The 18,159-nt window shown below is 36.5% G+C and overlaps 1 long non-coding RNA gene across 1 annotated transcript in view; it reads right to left on the bottom strand.

The window, feature by feature from the left end:
- The window catches only part of LOC129045447 (uncharacterized), a 40,132-nt gene that overhangs the window by 8,309 nt on the left and 13,664 nt on the right, over window positions 1–18,159 (bottom strand). The window lies entirely within an intron of this gene.

Below are 18,159 nucleotides of genomic sequence, written 5' to 3'. Positions count from 1 at the left end.
AGACTTAGGTTAGGATCTAGAACTCTTGGGTTAACTTTGTTGTAACAATTTGATTCCATACTTATATCTTGAAGGATATGACTTAGAACAAAATATTCAAAATACACATTAATCAGCAAGTTGGTTTTTATTCTTACATTTTTAGATGTTAAAAATTTGACAATGGACATGGATGGCAGTACTCCATAGGAGAGTTTATCTGGAGTTGAAGGTCTTCAAAGAAAATTAATTCAAAATGAATTTTTTCATTTTGGTAATGGTAATTACCAAATGGTAAACCTTTACAAATTTTACCTCCGTTGCTGATAGACTACTTCATTACATCTAAAGAAAAACATGCAGTTTTTAAAAAATCTTTTTTTTTTCCAATTTGTATCCTCAGTGATGTAAAACATGCCATTTTAATTTAGCATATATTTGCTAATCACCCTGACTCACCTACTTCTATTTACTGGATAATTCTTTTGATTTAGTATGTTCTTGTACATTTTTGTTGATTTGACAAACATTTCCTTAGAATCCACTTTAAACATGGCATCATACTAGGTATTGATTTACTCATTTATTAATTCATTCACAACTGATGAGTCTTTTCTTTGTTCCAGGCACACTTCTCGATATTAGGAATAGATGAGATTTGGCTCTGTCTTTAAGCCACAAGCAGTCTAGAAAGAAATCTTATCTTCTCACTCATTGATTGTTGTTTTTATTTTTTTAAATTTCTTCATTCAGTGGAAAATTTTAAGTTTTTTTAGCATGATTTATCACAAATAAATTTATTATTTTTTATAAGATTTTATTTATTTATTTGACAGAGAGAGACACAGCGAGAGAGGGAACACAAGCAGGGGGAGTGGGAGAGGGAGAAGCAGGCTTCCCGCGGAGCAGGGAGCCCCATGTGGGGCTCGATCCCAGGACCCTGGGACCATGACCTGAGCCAAAGGCAGATGCTTAATGACTGAGCCACCCAGGCGCCCCTAAATTTATGATATTGAGGGATTTTTTTTTTGCTTAGATATTTGATTTTCTCTCACTGTCACTGATATATGAATGTGGAAATTCTAATATTATTACCTCTGCTGTTTATAGATTGATGCATGAAAATTCAGTTTTGTTTCTGAACTAAGAATAAGACTTTCCCGGGGGTGACTGAACGCAACTCAATGTATAAAGGAATGATGTTCTAATAGCTTACTGTAAGTTAGTTGTCCAAATCAGAAGACATTTCCCTATGGGTGCTATATTGCATGCCTTAGTTAGACTCTTAGGCCAGTTTTAAAACCTACTTAACCCATAGGGTAATTCAAATCCATTAGTAACAGCACAGGCATAAGTCCTGGCTCTGGGAAGTAGGAAGTCATTTGGAATAGAAGAAGGAAGATTAGAAGCATTTCCTGATTTGCCTAGTCATAGAGACTCCTTTTGGTCTCTGCATTTAGATTCTGCATTTCTTTTTTTTTTTTTTTTAAGATTTTATTTATTTATTTGAGAGAGAGAGAATGAGAGAGAGCACATGAGAGTGGGGAGGGTCAGAGGGAGAAGCAGACTCCCTGCCCAGCAGGGAGCCCAATGCGGGACTCTATCCAGGGACTCCAGGATCATGACCTGAGCCGAAGGCAGTCGCTTAACCAAATGAGCCACCCAGGTGCCCTAGATTCTGCATTTCTAACAAGCTTTTGGGTGATACCATAGTGGGGTCCTCAGACCACACTTTGAATGACAAGATCTTAGATTACCTTAACTAGTCATAAGATGTCTGTACTTGCAATCCTTCTACCCAACCCCCCTTGTTGATTGTTCTCCTAATTTACTGTGACATCCTGCTGTCTCTCCTCTTAAAATATTTCCTACAAAAAAATCCCCCATCTTTACAAATAAACCTGATTTCAACTAATAGGTAGGAGAAAGCTACCTAATTTTAATTGCTTTATCATCATCTGACTAATGTCACATTAACCCTAAAAATGTAGACTGATTTTTTAAGGGGGGGTGCCCTAACCAAATGGAGGCTCCAGGTGGGGGAATTTGGAATGTTGTACAAAAATAAAAACCAAAAAGCTCCCACAGGGTGCTGAGGGAGGGATATTTTTGAGACAAGTCCTTCCATGGAGCCATGCATAGAGGTGTGCCTCAGAGCTCACTGCCCCAAGGTTGTCCCTGCTTCTTAAAGGTTACTTCTCTGGGGCACCTGGGTGGCCCAGTCAATTGAGTGTCTGCCTTCAGCTCCGGTCAAGATCTCAGGGTCCTGGGATCGAGCCTCATGTCTGGCTCCTTGCTCAGTGGGGAGTTTGCTTCTCCTTCTCCCTCTGCCTCTCCCCACTCTTCCCCTACTTGTGCTCTCTCTCTCTCTCAATTAAATAACAAAATCTTAAAAAAAAAAAAAGAATTAAAAATATATATATGGGTACTTCCCTGCCTCTACTTTTAGACTGAGAAGGCCTTTGTGACAGCAAGCTGACTACTTATTTATTAAGTTCTATTTTAAACCACTAATATTTATGAGGCATCTACTTTGTACAAGACACTGTGATAAAGTTGTTAGATGTACATAAATAAGCTCTCAGGGGATTTATGGTTTAATAGGGGTGCACTTTTACCTAATTCTTTCCTTAGAGGAAACTAAATTCTGTATCTGTCCTGGTTGATTCTCCTGTTGCCTAGCTATGAACTTGGGAAAGTCACTATCTTTGGGGAATTTTGTTTGCAAATCTATAGAACTTTCCAACTCAAGCACTGAGGTTCTAATAATATCACCTCTGTGTACCCTTTTTTGTGTCTCTCCCTTACTGCCTCTGGTCAATACCTCAGCCCTCACAGACCCAATCTACAATGCTATTCCCCCTGCCCTCTATTAGATTTGTTACTTCTTAATAAAGTACGCCCTTACATGTCCTGTATCAGTCCTATGGCAATATCTGTGAGATCAAGCTCCTTTGAAATTTCAAGTTCAAATCTATTGGGGCTCAAAAATTTAACAACCTAATGTGGTTTACAATGTCTTTTTTTGTATTAGACCAGTATAGTATTAACTTATGAAGACTAAGAAAGAGAACATAAATGAGAATGAGGAGGAGGAAGAAGAGGGAAACTAGACTAGATCCAAAAATTATTATTTACCACACACTGCAGGCCATACTATTATCTTAAGTGAGGACCTTCTACCTGCTACATGCTGGTAAGCAACCTGAAGGCGTTTGTGTCTCCCAACCTCTGCACTAAGTACACTCCATAACACGAGGGGATAGACCTACATTAATTTGTTCACCCACTTCTCCGGTAGTTTTCAAAAGAATTTCTTTTTACACTATCTCATTCTGGTGCCACTATATACACCATGTCTATCATTTTCCAGCAATTGATTTTAGAGCTTTATCTAAAGTATTAAGATTCTCCAGAGAAACAGACTGGGATATGTACAATAGGACATGTACATATACAGAGAGAGATTTTATTTTCAGGTATTGACTCCCATGAAAATGGAGGCTGGCAAGTCCAAGTGCTTCAGAGTGGGCCATGAAGGCTGGACGTGCTGGCAGAATTCCCTTCTGGGCAAGGAAGGTCAGTCTTTTGTTCTGTTTAGGCCTTCAATGGATTGAATGAGGCCTACCTATATTATGAAGGGTAATGTGCTCTACTCAAAGTCTGCCAATTTAAATGTTCATTTCATTCAAAAACACCCTCACAGAAACACCTAGAATGTCTGAGCACATATCTGGGTACCACGGCCCAACCAAGATGACATATAAAATTGACACCACAACAGGAACAAAAGTGAAAAACAATCATGTTCTATTCAAAATACTATGGGGAAAATGTCCTCATGCATAACAAACATCCTAATGTTTCTCAGGACTGATCTGACCACAGTGATTTGAACATTTTGTCCAATGTGACTTTTCTACCTAGATCCCACTATCGGTGCCCATACAACTGGAGGTTTTCCAGTTCTATGAATGGGAAGTGTGTAGGGGATGATGGAGAAAGAGTGGTAATATGGTCATTTTTGGAGAGATTAGTAGATATTTCTTCCTTCCAATATAATTAAAGGATTTTATTCCAGTTTCTTTTTGAGCAGTCTTCACTCTACAATTATTAGAAACATTTAAAAACTCTTGAAACTCATATTTCATGTATTAAAACCATAAAACAGAATTCTTTATCAGAAGCACTCATTTTCATTTTGCATATATATTTCTGTATGGAACTCTGAACAATTTCTAATTCCTTCCATGTAAAGAGACTTGTGAGACGTTTGCAGTGACTCTGAGTGGTCCCTTTGTTGTTCCGTATTCATTTTATTTGTGATTTTGCCAATTAAAAATTATTTAATCTTTAAACTTGCATAAAGTGGGAGAAATGGCCAAGTTGACATCAAAATACAGATCAAAACCATAGACCCTTTGGCTTCTCTTTAAACTAAGAATGAGAATTGACAATAAGCTCAAAATAAAATTATCATAGATTGTTCTTTTACATAGTCTGGTGGGATTTTTCTGAATAAGATAATTTGGAGATCATTGTTTTGTGCATGTGTCAGTTTATATGAAATAGTTTATCACAAAGCTAACATTCAGTTTTTAAGTATAGAAGAGGTTATTAGACTGTGAACAATGGAAGTCTATGTTTATCATATTTTTCATAGGATAAAACTTTGATCCAGGAAATAATTAGGAAGTCTGTGTCTCATATACCAGCTTCAAGAGAGATCATTCCCTTATTCACAATGGCCCTCTTTTGTGGAGGTCTTATACACTGTTGAGGAGTTCCAACAACTTCCCTTTACATCTTTACTGACACAGTTTTGCTCAAAAAAATTAATGTTTCTGTTTTGATGGATTCATTTGCAGGAACATCAAGTTTACACCCTTTGGTAGGAGGGGGTCACAGAATAGTGGAAGTGGGGGAGAAGGCTTTAAAAATCCATCAAGAAAGCACATGAAGACATGAGCACCAGTACATACTAAACAAATGCCCTGCCTAGGAATAACTGTCTTTCTGCAGACCCATTATACAACCCTCCTATTCAATTCTTGTGTTAGACCTTCATTACTTGTCTTCAACGCACATACATTATGGAAGCTAGTGCTAATATGCATAGAAATGTGGGGGTTCTCCTGAAGTTTTATGATAACCAATGATGCCATGAAAATCTTACACATATTCATTGCCAGGGAGAACCACATGACTTCTTTTAAACTCTTCTCTAGGGGCTCCTGGGTGGCTCAGTCATTAAACTTCTGCCTTCGGCTCAGGTCATGATCCCAGGCTCCTGGGATCGAGTCCCACATCGGGCTCGCTGCTCGGCAGGAAGCCTGCTTCTCCCTCTCCCACTCTCCCTGCTTGTGTTCCCTCTCTCGCTGTGTCTCTTTCTGTCAAATAAATAAATAAAATCTTAAAAAAAAATAAAAAAATAAACTCTTCTCTAATAATAATGTATTGAACAGGAATGGCTTATTTACAAGTCTGCTTTCCTTCTAGATGGTAAACTTCCTGAGGGCAAGGACTGGACCTTATTACTCTTTGTTGACTGAGAAGCTGGCTTTAGTCAAGTGCTTGGCACACAAAGAGGGTCTCGATAAGAGCAGCTGAATGAAGCACCGACTAAGACGCTAGCATAAGTAGTTAATGGTAGATGGTTGAATAATAAATAAAACTCAAGAAATAGTATGCAACCCTCAGGCTCAGTTTTTCTGGCTAGTTTTCATTTGCAAAAACATGACTGAGAAATTGTCCTTTTTTCTTTTCTTTTCTTCCTTTTGAATTTGCAAAACAGCGATTTTAACTTTAAAGGCAAGCCACTCACTAGGGTTATTATCCCATCCCTCACACCATTCTACCAACCCTGGTTATTCCCATTAGGATAAAATTTGAAAACTTCAGAAAGCAATTTGAAAAAAAGTAATCGGCAGTTTTCACAGCCATCGTACATACTATAAACTGCCTATCAGAGAGTACGGTAAGCACAGTAATTAATTAAACCTGATAAGTAAGGAAGCAGAAAATTATACCTATTTTCAAAATAATAATTACATCTTCAAAGCATCCTTTCTTCCTCACATCTTATAACTTCAATTTATATCAAGTCTATTAAGTAAAATTATTCTTCCCATATTAAAGATGGGCAAGAAGATTTTTCCTTATTTTCTGATAGGCCAGATGTGTGTGGACTTTTGTTTAAACACAGAAATGGAACATCAATGCACTAAAGTATCTGCAATGATACGTTTAACAGTAAAACTTTAATACATTTCTCATAATAAGGTTTTGATTAAGTTCTCTTTTCTCAGTATAACTACCACTCCTTAGATTCCATTGCACTTTGTAGATTCTGTAAAGGGAATGCTTTGGTTTTGCCTGCTCACAGCTACCTCCTTTTAAATAAAGGGGCAATGAAGCCCTTCATCCATGTATTATCAGGGATTTAAAAGTACAATAAATAGTAATAATAATAATAATAATAATAGCTTACATGTAGAAAAAGTTTACCAGATGCCAGCACTGATTTAAGTGCTTTGCAAGTATCAACTCACTTATTTCTCAGCAATTCTATGAGGTAGGTATTATTATTAACCCTCTATGACTTATGAGGTCTCTGAAGCATGGAGCAGGTTAAATAACTTGTCCAAAGTCACACCTAGTAAGTAGCAAGGCTGGGATTTGAACACAAATTTGTCTCCAAAGTCTGTGCTCTTAACCATTAGGAAATAAACATTTTAAAGTAAACTGTGTGTTGTAAATATCAGCATTATGTAGGCAGGGATTCCCGTCTATTTGGTTTACTTCTCAATACGCTGCTTTACATAGTGTCAGCCACAGAGTTTCATAGATGATTATAAAATGAATGCCAAAGTAATACAGGTATATTGCAGAGCATGCAGAAAATGCAAATAAGAAAAAAAATTAATCTGGAATCTCAAGATATTACATTTCAGTATATGTCATTTCAGTCTTTAGTAAACATATACCCTTTTTTGCATACATACACACAAAATATCATTATTATTTTTGTAGACTTTTTTCACTTAGAATTTTCCATATCAAAAAGTGCTTTTCTACAACAATAGTTCTTCCCTTCAACAATATTAGGTATTCTTCCATGATTAATTTTAATTTATATTTTGTAAATAAAGTCCATGTTGATGGGAAAGTTGTGCTTGCTATATATATTTGGGAATGTATCATGTCAAAATGTAAAGTATTCTCATGTTTCCTTGTCTATAACACAGAATTTATCGTCTATAATTCTCACATTAGTAACATTTGAAAAGCAATCTGGTTCTTAGGAGACATAAGAATGAGCAAATTAAATGAGTATATACATGAGAGTACATTTTGTCAACCAGTAAGGACATGATATCGCTTCACATCTTTGTTTAGATGTTATTCAGAGGATTTATCTGCTGTTTTGTCTTGTTTCTTTGGATCATTTTGTATTAATTATGTTGTTTTCAATTACAAATTACACCTCTTTAGATCTTTTGAGATCTGAATTTAAAAATGCACATCAAAAGTATGACAGCAAATTTATACTCAAACTGACACCACCTAATTTCAAAGCTTGGCATTTCTATTCTAGAGTCAGTGGACTCTTTTTGTTAATAAGAGGGATAGGAAGCAGCCAAAATTGATATGCTTTTTTTGGTTAAATGTTCAAACATTCAAGCTTCAGTACACTCTGTTATACAGGGATGATGGGTTTTCAGGTCTTTTTTTAATTTAATTAGTTGAAAATGGAAAAGTTAATTACATATAATTATAACTTTGCTTGAGTATAGGACTTCCATAATACTGACAGTAGATAAAAAGCGGTTCTTTTACTAATAGGTATGCTGATTTAGTATATGACATTCCAGGAGGGGTTTTCTGGTAATGTTTTAGATGACATTAACCTAGCTCTATAGACTTGTCAACCAAAGCATACAAAGAGTAATAAAATATTTTTAACTTAAAATAAACAAATATATTTTCTTTCTGATTTGAGTCTCATTTGGTGAATATCTCTGGATGACCTGAAATCCCTTACATATCATAGCCTCTATCTTTAACAAGCAACAATTTCATAGAAACCTTCAAGGGACAATGGGATTACAGATGGACTTTCTTACTATTGTCCATATGATCAAGAACAAATAAGAATCATCAAAATGAGATTAGTGTTGTTGGTGGGAACGAAAGCTGGCACAGCCACTCTGGAAAACAGTACGGAGGTTCCTCAAAAAGCTGAAAATAGAGCTACCCTAAGACCCAGCAATTGCACTACTGGGTATTAACCCCAAATATACAAATATAGTGATCCAAAGGGGCACCTGCACCCCAATGTTTATAGCAGCAATGTCCACAATAGCCAAGCTATGGGAAGAGCCCAGATGTCCATCAACAGATGAATGGATAAAGAGGATGTGGTGTGTGTGTATACACACACACACACACACACACAATGGAATACCTCTCAGCCATCAAAAAAATGAAATCTTGCCATTTGCAATGATGTGGATGGAACTAGAGGATATTATGCTAAACAAAATAAGTCAATCAGAGAAAGACAATTATCATATGATCTCACTGATATGTGGAATTTAAGAAACAAAACAGAGGATCATAGGGAAAGAGAGGAAAAAATAAAAAAATAATGAAACCAGAGAGGGAGACAAACCACAAGAGGCTCTTAATCTTAGGAAACAAACTGAGGGTTGCTGGAGGGGAGGGGGATGGAGGGATGGGGTAACTGGGTGATGAACATTAGGGAGGGTATGTGATGAACACCGGGTATTATATAAGACTGATGAATCACAGGCCTGTACCTCTGAAACCAATAATACATCATATGTTAATTAATTGAATTTAAATTAAAAAAAATGTTTTAAAAAAATGAGACTGGTGTTGGGCACATAGAAAGTTTGTTCCATAAATATACAGGATATTTCAAAAAGTTGCCCCCAAAAATGCATTAGTTAAAACAGATAGTTGAAGTACAAAAGATATTTTCCAAACTCAAACAATGCAATAAATCAGTAAAGCCAATGGCTTTTTCCTTGATCCTCACACTTCCTAATCTTTGTTATATTTGATTTGATTATTATTTACTATTCTTTTTTTTTTTTTTTCCAATTCCCACGTCACAGATATTCAATGACATTGTACTTTTAGATTCTCTTAGTTCCTGCATCCCTCTTTCCTTCACTGGCTCCTCTTCCAAGTCCTTTAACTGTGGACCATTCCCAAAGCAGTTCCCCTGGCTGCACTCTCTCACATGATTTCTCTTAGTCAGCCAAACTCTATCTTGGCATTATCTGTGTGTTAGTTATTTCCAAATTTTTCTTTCTTTGATCAGGCCCCTATCACATAATTCAGTCTTTCACCTCCTGGCTATTCAAGTATTACCTAAAATTTTAGCCAGCCTCAAGTGACATATGAGCCCAGATTTGAGCAAATCTGGAGGGAGACTTCTAGAGAAAGTAAACAAAATTGGTGTTTTGGAAGAAGAGCAAACAGTTCAGTTTGTGTGAAATGTGGTGAGAGGAGAATGGACGGACATAAGATTGGAGCAGTAATACAGGGCCACATATGTTATTGGGCATCTAATGGGTTATCGATTTTATGAAGCCTTTGGATTTTATTCTAAATATGGTATTTTTAGAGATTTGAGTAGCAAGTTCTGTTGACACTTTTAAATAATCACTCATTGCTGGGTGAACACTAGAGAGCAGGAGAGGCAAAGACAGAAGTAGGGAGAACAGCTAAGTTGGATGCTATTGTATACTTCCAGGTAAAACATTAGGAATGAATGCATAGTAAGAGTCAAGGCTAGCCGAGTAATGCCTATTTAAACCATAATATGACTGGGGTGGTTTAGCTTACAGTAAAAAATAAAGAAGCACTATTTCTGTAATAGTAATGAAATAAAACAGAAAATATCATATAATATGACTTCTTATTAAAAGCTGGCCTTATTAAAATGTTTGGAGTTAGGTAGAGATTTATAAACTATAGCTGTTGGGAACTTCTAAATACTTTCAAGAGCTTTAGAAGGTAAAGGAAAAAGTTCTTTGTTATATTTACTCTTACTTTAAAACTCATGGCTTTCCACTGTAAGAGTGTGGAGTATATCCTCCATGATGAACATTATCTTTGAGATTACAAAGAGAGAGGGGGAATATGAGAGAGAAAAAATATAAGAGGTTTTTCCTGAGGTAAAAGAGAAAGAGTTGGAATAAAGCTGAGGGAGGAATGGAATGAAAGAGGATGTTGGGTACATAACAAACACTAGTGGAGTTAACCGAACTATGGAAGGTAGGGAGATAAGAAAGTGTAAGACCACACCTTGTGCATGGCCCACCTCAGTGGGAAGAAAGAATCAGTGTGAAGAAAAAAAAAAAAAAAGCCTTTTTAAATAATTGGATAATGAGCACCTCACAGCTCTGGAGATTAGAGGCAGAGACCCATGCAATAAAAGATATAAATGGTAAGTTTGGAAGAGAGGGTTGTTCATTTAGACAAACCTTACACTGTGAATTAGTTGATTTCAAGAGATTGCCCAGTCTTAGAGCTACTGAAGAGTACAAGATCCTTTCTGAAAGTTTAGGGAACAAAAATTATAAATGTGCTGACTTAAACTTATTTCAATGGTGTCAAGGAATCTACTACTCGAGAATATATGGAGATATTAACTACATATATTCTAGCAAATGATAGTTTTCTGAGATCTACTGGCAAAACACTGTCATGCTTTAATTTGTAAGCAGTGTTTACTCTTATGAAATAGGATATTAGAGGGTATATAATTCTCAGTTATGTGTTCTCATAGAAGTAGTCCCCTTTTTTATTTGATAATATATTCTAAAGTTTACACCTGTTTATATGTGTGCATGCATGCGTGTGTATAAGCAGAAAGGTCACGCCATGTTCTTTCTGGACAATGATATCATAATTTCAACAAGCCCCTATTAATGATTTCACTGAAATTGCACTTCAGGGCTCTACATGTAGAACTGATCATGAAAATTGAGCTCAAACACACTGATATAAGGTTATACTCTACGAAAATATCATATATATTTTAAATGTCACTAATTCATATCCCCTTCATTCTAAGCCATTATAAAACAGACAAAAGGATAAGTACATGCTAAAAGAAAAATACATGCATTAGCATTTATAACAGTAAGAAAAATCAATAAGTTTTTTTTAAAAATATGCCCCAAAATACCTCATGTATTTTTATCTTCCCCGGCCAGAGAAATTGTGTTAACAGCATGCTAGCAAGAATCATCCTAATTTTTGCAAACACGATTTTTGCTGCAGTGTAGGCAGGGCCTTAAATACATTTCTCACTACTGCATCTATTTTTAATTTCTAATTCAACATGGAATTCTTAATTCACTGTCTCTAAATTGCAGGCTATTTACAAAGGCTTAGGTGAAACACTAAGTTTTTACTGGATATTTTATTTTTAACTTTTCTCTTCCCTAGGAATAACACAAAATGGACCTCTTTTGGAAATGTGATAAGGATATATCTGGTGTATTTGTCTTCTGCAATATTCAAAATAGATCTCCTGCATCAGCAATGACAGTATTCTCTCAACCAGGCAAGTATCAGCCAAAGTACATTCTGAACATAAAGTACACAGGGTTAATCAACCTCAACATACGAAGATTAAGCTAAGTGAGGTGATTTCCAAACAACAACAAAAAATTCTTAATAGTGTTTAGATTAAAAAATATATATCTTGGTCTCTCTCTGCCTCTGTCTGGAAAGTTTGCATGTCTGGGTTTTGGATTTCTTGTTCTTGTTAAGATGATATGCATGACCACATGGTACTGTGTGGTACACTTTTACTTTTATCCATCATGTGACTTTGAACAACATGATTCTACCCACTTACAAGGTTCAAGTATCATCCATGGGACAAGGGTAAACTTTCTTATACACCATACAAAATGTGCATTTTCATTCCTCCCTATAGACAGGTATGGATTTTTAATGTTCTCCATTGCTCTCCTTGTATCCTCGGAATGACAAGGAAGCAGCATCCTATGAGGAGATTTCATAGTAAATGTTCCCTCACAAGCTTTATAGTGATCACTTCTGATTCATATAAGCCGTGAAACAACAAATAAATTGGTTAAATTTATTTTAATAAATGAGGTTTTGATATTTATTTTATCTTAAAAAGTGGCCATGTAAACCTAATCATGGGTGATAATAGCAAGAATAGTTATTACCTGGGGGCAAAGGCGGCTAGTTGCTGACCAGAAAGGAGCTGAGGGAGCTTCTCCTTACCTTGTTCAGGATGGTGGTTGCATGGGTGGAATCCTATGTACAATTCATCTAGCTATACACTCAGGGCTCATGCCCTTTATATATATATATTTATAGTATATATACTTGCTTGGTTGAGAGAACACTATCATTGCTGAGGCAGGAAATCTATTTTGAATATTGCAGAAGACAAATACACCAGATACATCCTTATCACATTTCCAAAAGAGGTACATTTTGTGTTATTCCTAGAGAAGAGAAAAGTTAAAAATAAAATACTCAGTAACAGCCTAGTGTTTTGCTTAAGCTTCTGTGTGTGTGCGTGTGTGTGTGTGTAAGCCATGATGTATGATAGTCAAAATTTAACCAAAAAAGCTTTAGGCTTTGGTGAGAATCAGACACAATTGTATTATAGGGACATAATATTCTGATTCAATAGTCAATTCTTATTCAATACCAATAAATAACACTTGACAGAAAGTCTATGTTATCAAACAATGGATCATGGAACACTACATCAAAAACTAATGATGTAATGTAGGTGATTAACATAACAATAAAAATTTTTAAAAAAGAAATTTATTAACCAATAGAAAGTAATATCTGTTAAAGTGAAATCAATTTTCTTTTTTTGTTCAACTCTCATTTTGGGGAAAATTAGACATTAATTCTATACAATATCACAGCTTACATTTCTTAGCCTCTTCCATAGCCTTTTCTACACCCACGTTGTCCACCCTCACTCTTCAGCAACAGAAAAGCTGTATTCTCTTTTCTTAGTAAGGGCAGCCATTTGCCCATTCTTTAAAAAGGACAATGCTAGAGCTGGATCACAGTGCAAAACTTGTAGGACTCTAACTCCATTCTTTTCTGAGCTAGGAATATTAGGACAATCTAGGTTGTATGTATTTTAAGCATAGTAAATCAAAAGGTTTAGGGCTTAGAAAGAGCCCAAAAAGTTTTTGTTTTATTTTTGCTTTCTTGTTTTGTTTTGTTTTGTTTTGTTTTGTTTTGTTTTAAGGCAGAAAGTAAACTAAGCATCAACTAGGAAAAAAATTATCACCTATGGGAAATTTTTGGAAGTGTCTGGGAAAAAATCATCATAAATCTCCTTTAAGTATTTCTGGTTGCTTAAAAAAAATTCTCATAACCTCCTGTTTTGATTCATAGACCTTCTTCTTTTTTTCCACATGGATTTGGGGAATTTACAGTTTCTGAAATGTGTTGAGCACATTTTATGAATTGAATGATCTTTTACCACAAAACAAAATGAATCCTGCCATGCCAATGTCAACAATCTTCCCTGAAAGATTTAGAATCTTGATCACAGAGACAATAAAGCCTTTTTAAAAGGAATAACAAAAAACCAAAAACATGAGATTTTTAAAATTCATGATTCTAGGGAGAGGATAATGCTCCAAAGTTTTACACAATGGAGGGATGAGAGAGAAGCAAGCACTGAGAAAAAGCCCATGCTACTTTTTAATTATTGGCTATACCTTAGCACATTTAATTTTGCCTCTAAAAATTCGACTGAAGGAGAGCATTTCTTTAATTGCCTCCATCAAGAATAGTAAAAAGTGGTAATTTTTGGTCAGAAACCCCTGAATAAATTTGGTTATAGAAATTACGTTTAAGGGGCGCCTGGGTGGCTCAGTCGTTAAGCGTCTGCCTTCAGCTCAGGTCATGATTTCAGGGTCCTGGGATCGAGTCCCACATCGGGCTCCCTGCTCCGCAAGAGGCCTGCTTCTCCCTCTCCCACTCCCCCTGCTTGTGTTCCCTCTCTCGCTGTGTCTCTCTGTCAAATAAATAAATAAAATCTTTAAAAAAAAAAAAAAAGAAGAAATTACGTTTAATCTCATCACTGGCATGTTCCTACTTGTTACAATTATAATTGGTGAGTTTTGAGTAGTTAGGTAACTGGTCAACCTCAAGGTCACCTCAGGAAAAATTGGTAGGAAAAAAATAAAGGTAAACCTAAGGATATCTAGGTCCATAATGATTTATAATAGTACACACAAGTACATTTGAAATGAATATGCCAATCTGCCATTTTAACTTCCTCAGTCCTAAAATGATTGCTGAAAAATAATCTCTGAGATCAGTTAAATGGTTGAGGTAAGGATGTTTCTCTGTAACAAATTACCTCCAAAACTCAGCTGCTTAAAACAACAATAAAAAAATTATTATCTCATACAGAGTCAGGAATTCAGGAATGGCTTAACTGGATGGTTCTGGCTCAGAGTCTCTCGTAAGGCTACAATAAGGTGTTGGCCAAGGCTGTGATCATCTGAAGGTTTGCTGGGCCTGGAGTATCTTTTTCAAAGATGGCTCACTGGCAAATTGGCAGTTTATTATTGGTGGGAAGCCTTAGTTCCTCCCCATATGGACCTCCACATACATAGGGTTGAATAAGTGTCCTCCTGACGTGGCTGCTGGCTTCCCTCCAAGCAAGTAATCCAACAGAAAGCAAAGTGGAAACAATGACTTTTATGATCTAGTCTCGAAAGTTGAAGTCTACCATTTGCACAATAAGCTATTGATTTTAGAGGTGCTATTCATTGTAGAAGTGGACTACAGAAGGACATGAATAACAGGAAGTGAGAATCACTGACACAAGGACCTGGTTACCCCAGGTCTCCCTGGCCCCCAGTGATTGATATCCCTCAAATAAGCAACATACATTGCCTCCTTCCCAAGGCCCCCAAAAGTCTCATCCTAGTACAGTGTTAGCTCAGAGTCCAGAATGTCATCTTACTAAGTCAAGTCCAGGTGCTGATGTAGCCTCACAGGTGTAGACCCTTGAGTACAGGCCACTGGGTACACTTTCTCCATGATTTGAAGGCCCAGAGACAAGCTATCTGCCCCTCCCCCCCAACACCTCGCAAACAATGGTAGAACAGACAAAGAACATTCCCCGTGGAAAAGGGGTAAAACAGGAAGCACAAAAGGGGTTGCTGGTCCATCATAGTTCTGAAAAGAGGATAGTATTGGAACCGGAAATTTCCATATGAATTCAAAATGTCCGTATACATTGAATACCTCATTATTTCTGCAATATCCTATTGGTTACAGAGGTTAGACCTATTTGGTGTGAGATGCTGGCTACTACCTCTGCAAATAGCAAAGCATAGGAAACTCTTAGGTTATGAAAGCTTCCCATTTTCAGTTGCATATGTTTTATGTTAAGGGGCTTATAGATTGTAAATAAGTAAACTAGTGTTGCTTGTGTACTACAGCATCTGTTAATGATACCTAGGAAGTAGTTTCGGAATACCAAAGGGAAGGATATCCAATGCTTAATAAATAGAATATATCCTTCATCCTATATGTGTAGTATACCATACACGGACTTGCTGTTCTGCTAGCTTTCTATCTATTGGCTGAGTAGCCTCTTGAGAGAAGTTCCTTTTTAATGCTAATTAGCCACCCTGGAAGAAAAAGTTCACAACTGTAATACAGCATGGCAAGTTGGTTAAGAGCATTGGCTTTGGCATCAGAAACTTGGAGTCACGGCCCTTCCAGTTACTAATTATGTGACCTTGAAAAGGTTATCTGTTACCTGAGCTTCTCACCTAACTAATGGGGACACTGAAAAAATTAAATGAGATAATGTATGTAACGCACTTAGTACTGTCTGGTCCAGGGTAAGCCCTCTAATTATTATTTTTATCATATAAAATTATGGAAATTATCTGTGTATTTCACTACTCTTTGGGTTAAAGTGTTTCTACTTGCAAAATTAAGGGGTTGGACTCAATTTCTCAGGTTCCTTGCAGCTTTATCAGCCTACAGTTTTTCCAGCTCAGTTGCCTACAGCAGCAGCTTTTTTTTTTTCTCATAATAATCACTTGCATTTACATAGTACTTTTAATTTCAAAATCTTTTCATATCTGTAATCTCTCTTGATTTTCATCATCACCCAGGGAGACAACTGGGCAGGGTAGGCAATATTATCCTCGTTTGACTGATGAAGGAAATGAGATACTGAGAGGTTGTAACTTGCCCGAGTTAGTCAGCTGCAAAGTCAAAACTACAGGAATCTGGGGCGCCGGGTTGGCTCAGTCGTTAAGCGTCTGCCTTCGGCTCAGGTCATGATCCCAGGGTCGTGGGATAGAGCCCCGCATCAGACTCCCTGCTCTGCAGAAGCCTGCTTCTCCCTCTCCACTCCCCCTGCTTGTGTTCCCTCTCTAGCTGTGTCTCTCTCTGTCAAATAAATAAAATCTTAAAAAAAAAAAAAACTACAGGAATCTGGCTCTTAGAGTTATCACCTTCCAGGTCTTTTCTCCAGGCAACATGGCCTATTTTAGTGTTTTAATCTACTTTAGTTCAGCCCAGGAAACATGAAAAGCAGTTAAAAAGTGCCCAGAAAAGACCACAGACATTGAGTACACATAATATGGGTAGTTCCGATCAAAACCAGCCGGCGATAGGATGTGTGTTACATCTCATCTGTCCACACCAATCTGAGAAGGCCAGCTTACTATGCACCTTGACTCCCTCATGACACACTAGGATGCTGTAATATGTATGGATATGGTGCTGTCTTTTCCAGGAGCTGTGTGTAACTTTTTAACCACAGGATGTGAGTAATTACTCAGTTCATCAGCTTTCTTCCTTTGCTGTTGTTTCCAGTTTCAGCCAGAATTTTTACATTAAAGGGATTAGCTTCTTTACTATTTTAATCAGTAGCCCTGTTTGAAAATCAATGACTAGAAAACTTGTCCATAGGAAATAAAGGGCATGTAGTTGGTGAGCCCAAATTGATAATTTAGGATTGGAATAGAGTGAAGGCTGAAGTAGATAAAGGAAAGGAGTTGGAGGAAATGTCAGCAGCCTCTCTTCTGTCATGCTCCTTCCCTGAAGTGGGACTCATGCTAATATACTTGGGGCATTGAGCCAAAACGTTGGTCAAATATTGACTTTTCATTGGCAAGACTATCTGGCCACACCCTCATTCAGAGTAACAAACCACTAGCATAGTAGGTGAAGCCCCATTACTCTGTGTTTCGTCAACGAATGTATTATTATTTTTTTAATAATATCAGAATAATAATATTCTGAACCAAAATATCATACCGGTTTTCACAGTATTTATTTGGCCTTCAATTCCTATGAACCAGACAGCTTCCTTTCTGATCTTAGAAATAGGGTAAAGAAGATTCCAGCTGAAATATCCTGTTAGCTAGGAGACAGTGTGCTCAATTCCAAAGGAAAATCTAAGAAACTTTAATCAAAAAGCTTTACCAAGTCACTTCAACCTTCTGAGTTTTCAGCTCCAGTCTGTGTGGAACTCTGGAGGCATTGTTTTAAAAAAATTATAGCTATGTTATGTATATTATATATGTTGATGTTATATATAAATATCTTTTATGTAACTATCATGTAAATGTAATGTTTATTATATAATGTGTAAGTCATACATAAATATATCTATGTTTGTATAAGAACAATGAGATCTGCCAGCAACATAGCATTCTTTCAAGGATCCTGCAACAAGAAATGAAATGTTGTTGAAAGATGGAAAGTTTTTTAACAAGTTAGTGAAGTGTCTTGACTAAAAATTTATTTTAGGTAGTAAACTTCCTTTAAAACATTTATATCAAGTTAAATGCCTGTTTATAAGAAGCTGTTGACTGGGTTTTAATATCCCACTGGGAAGTTTGGGTGGAACAACTCTACCACACTTGCCTGTCCTTAAAGTCTTAAAATCAGTACTTCCTCAGGCCCAACTGAAATACTGTAAATTCATCCTGAACACCTCTAGATTTTTTTTTCCCCTGAAGAAAAGTTTGGACTGTTTGGACACATGCAAAAATAGTGTTGTTGTTCTGTTAAGAAGGCATGGAACACTACATCAAAAACTAATGATGTAATGTATGGTGATTAACATAACAT

This window comes from Mirounga angustirostris, unplaced genomic scaffold, assembly GCF_029215605.1.
Source record: "Mirounga angustirostris isolate CCGP_5_RB_7025 unplaced genomic scaffold, mMirAng1.0.hap1 SCAF_1, whole genome shotgun sequence".
Lineage (NCBI taxonomy): Eukaryota > Metazoa > Chordata > Mammalia > Carnivora > Phocidae > Mirounga > Mirounga angustirostris.
The sequence above is the reverse complement of the archived record's forward strand: the minus strand, read 5'-3'. Positions and strand labels throughout refer to the sequence as shown.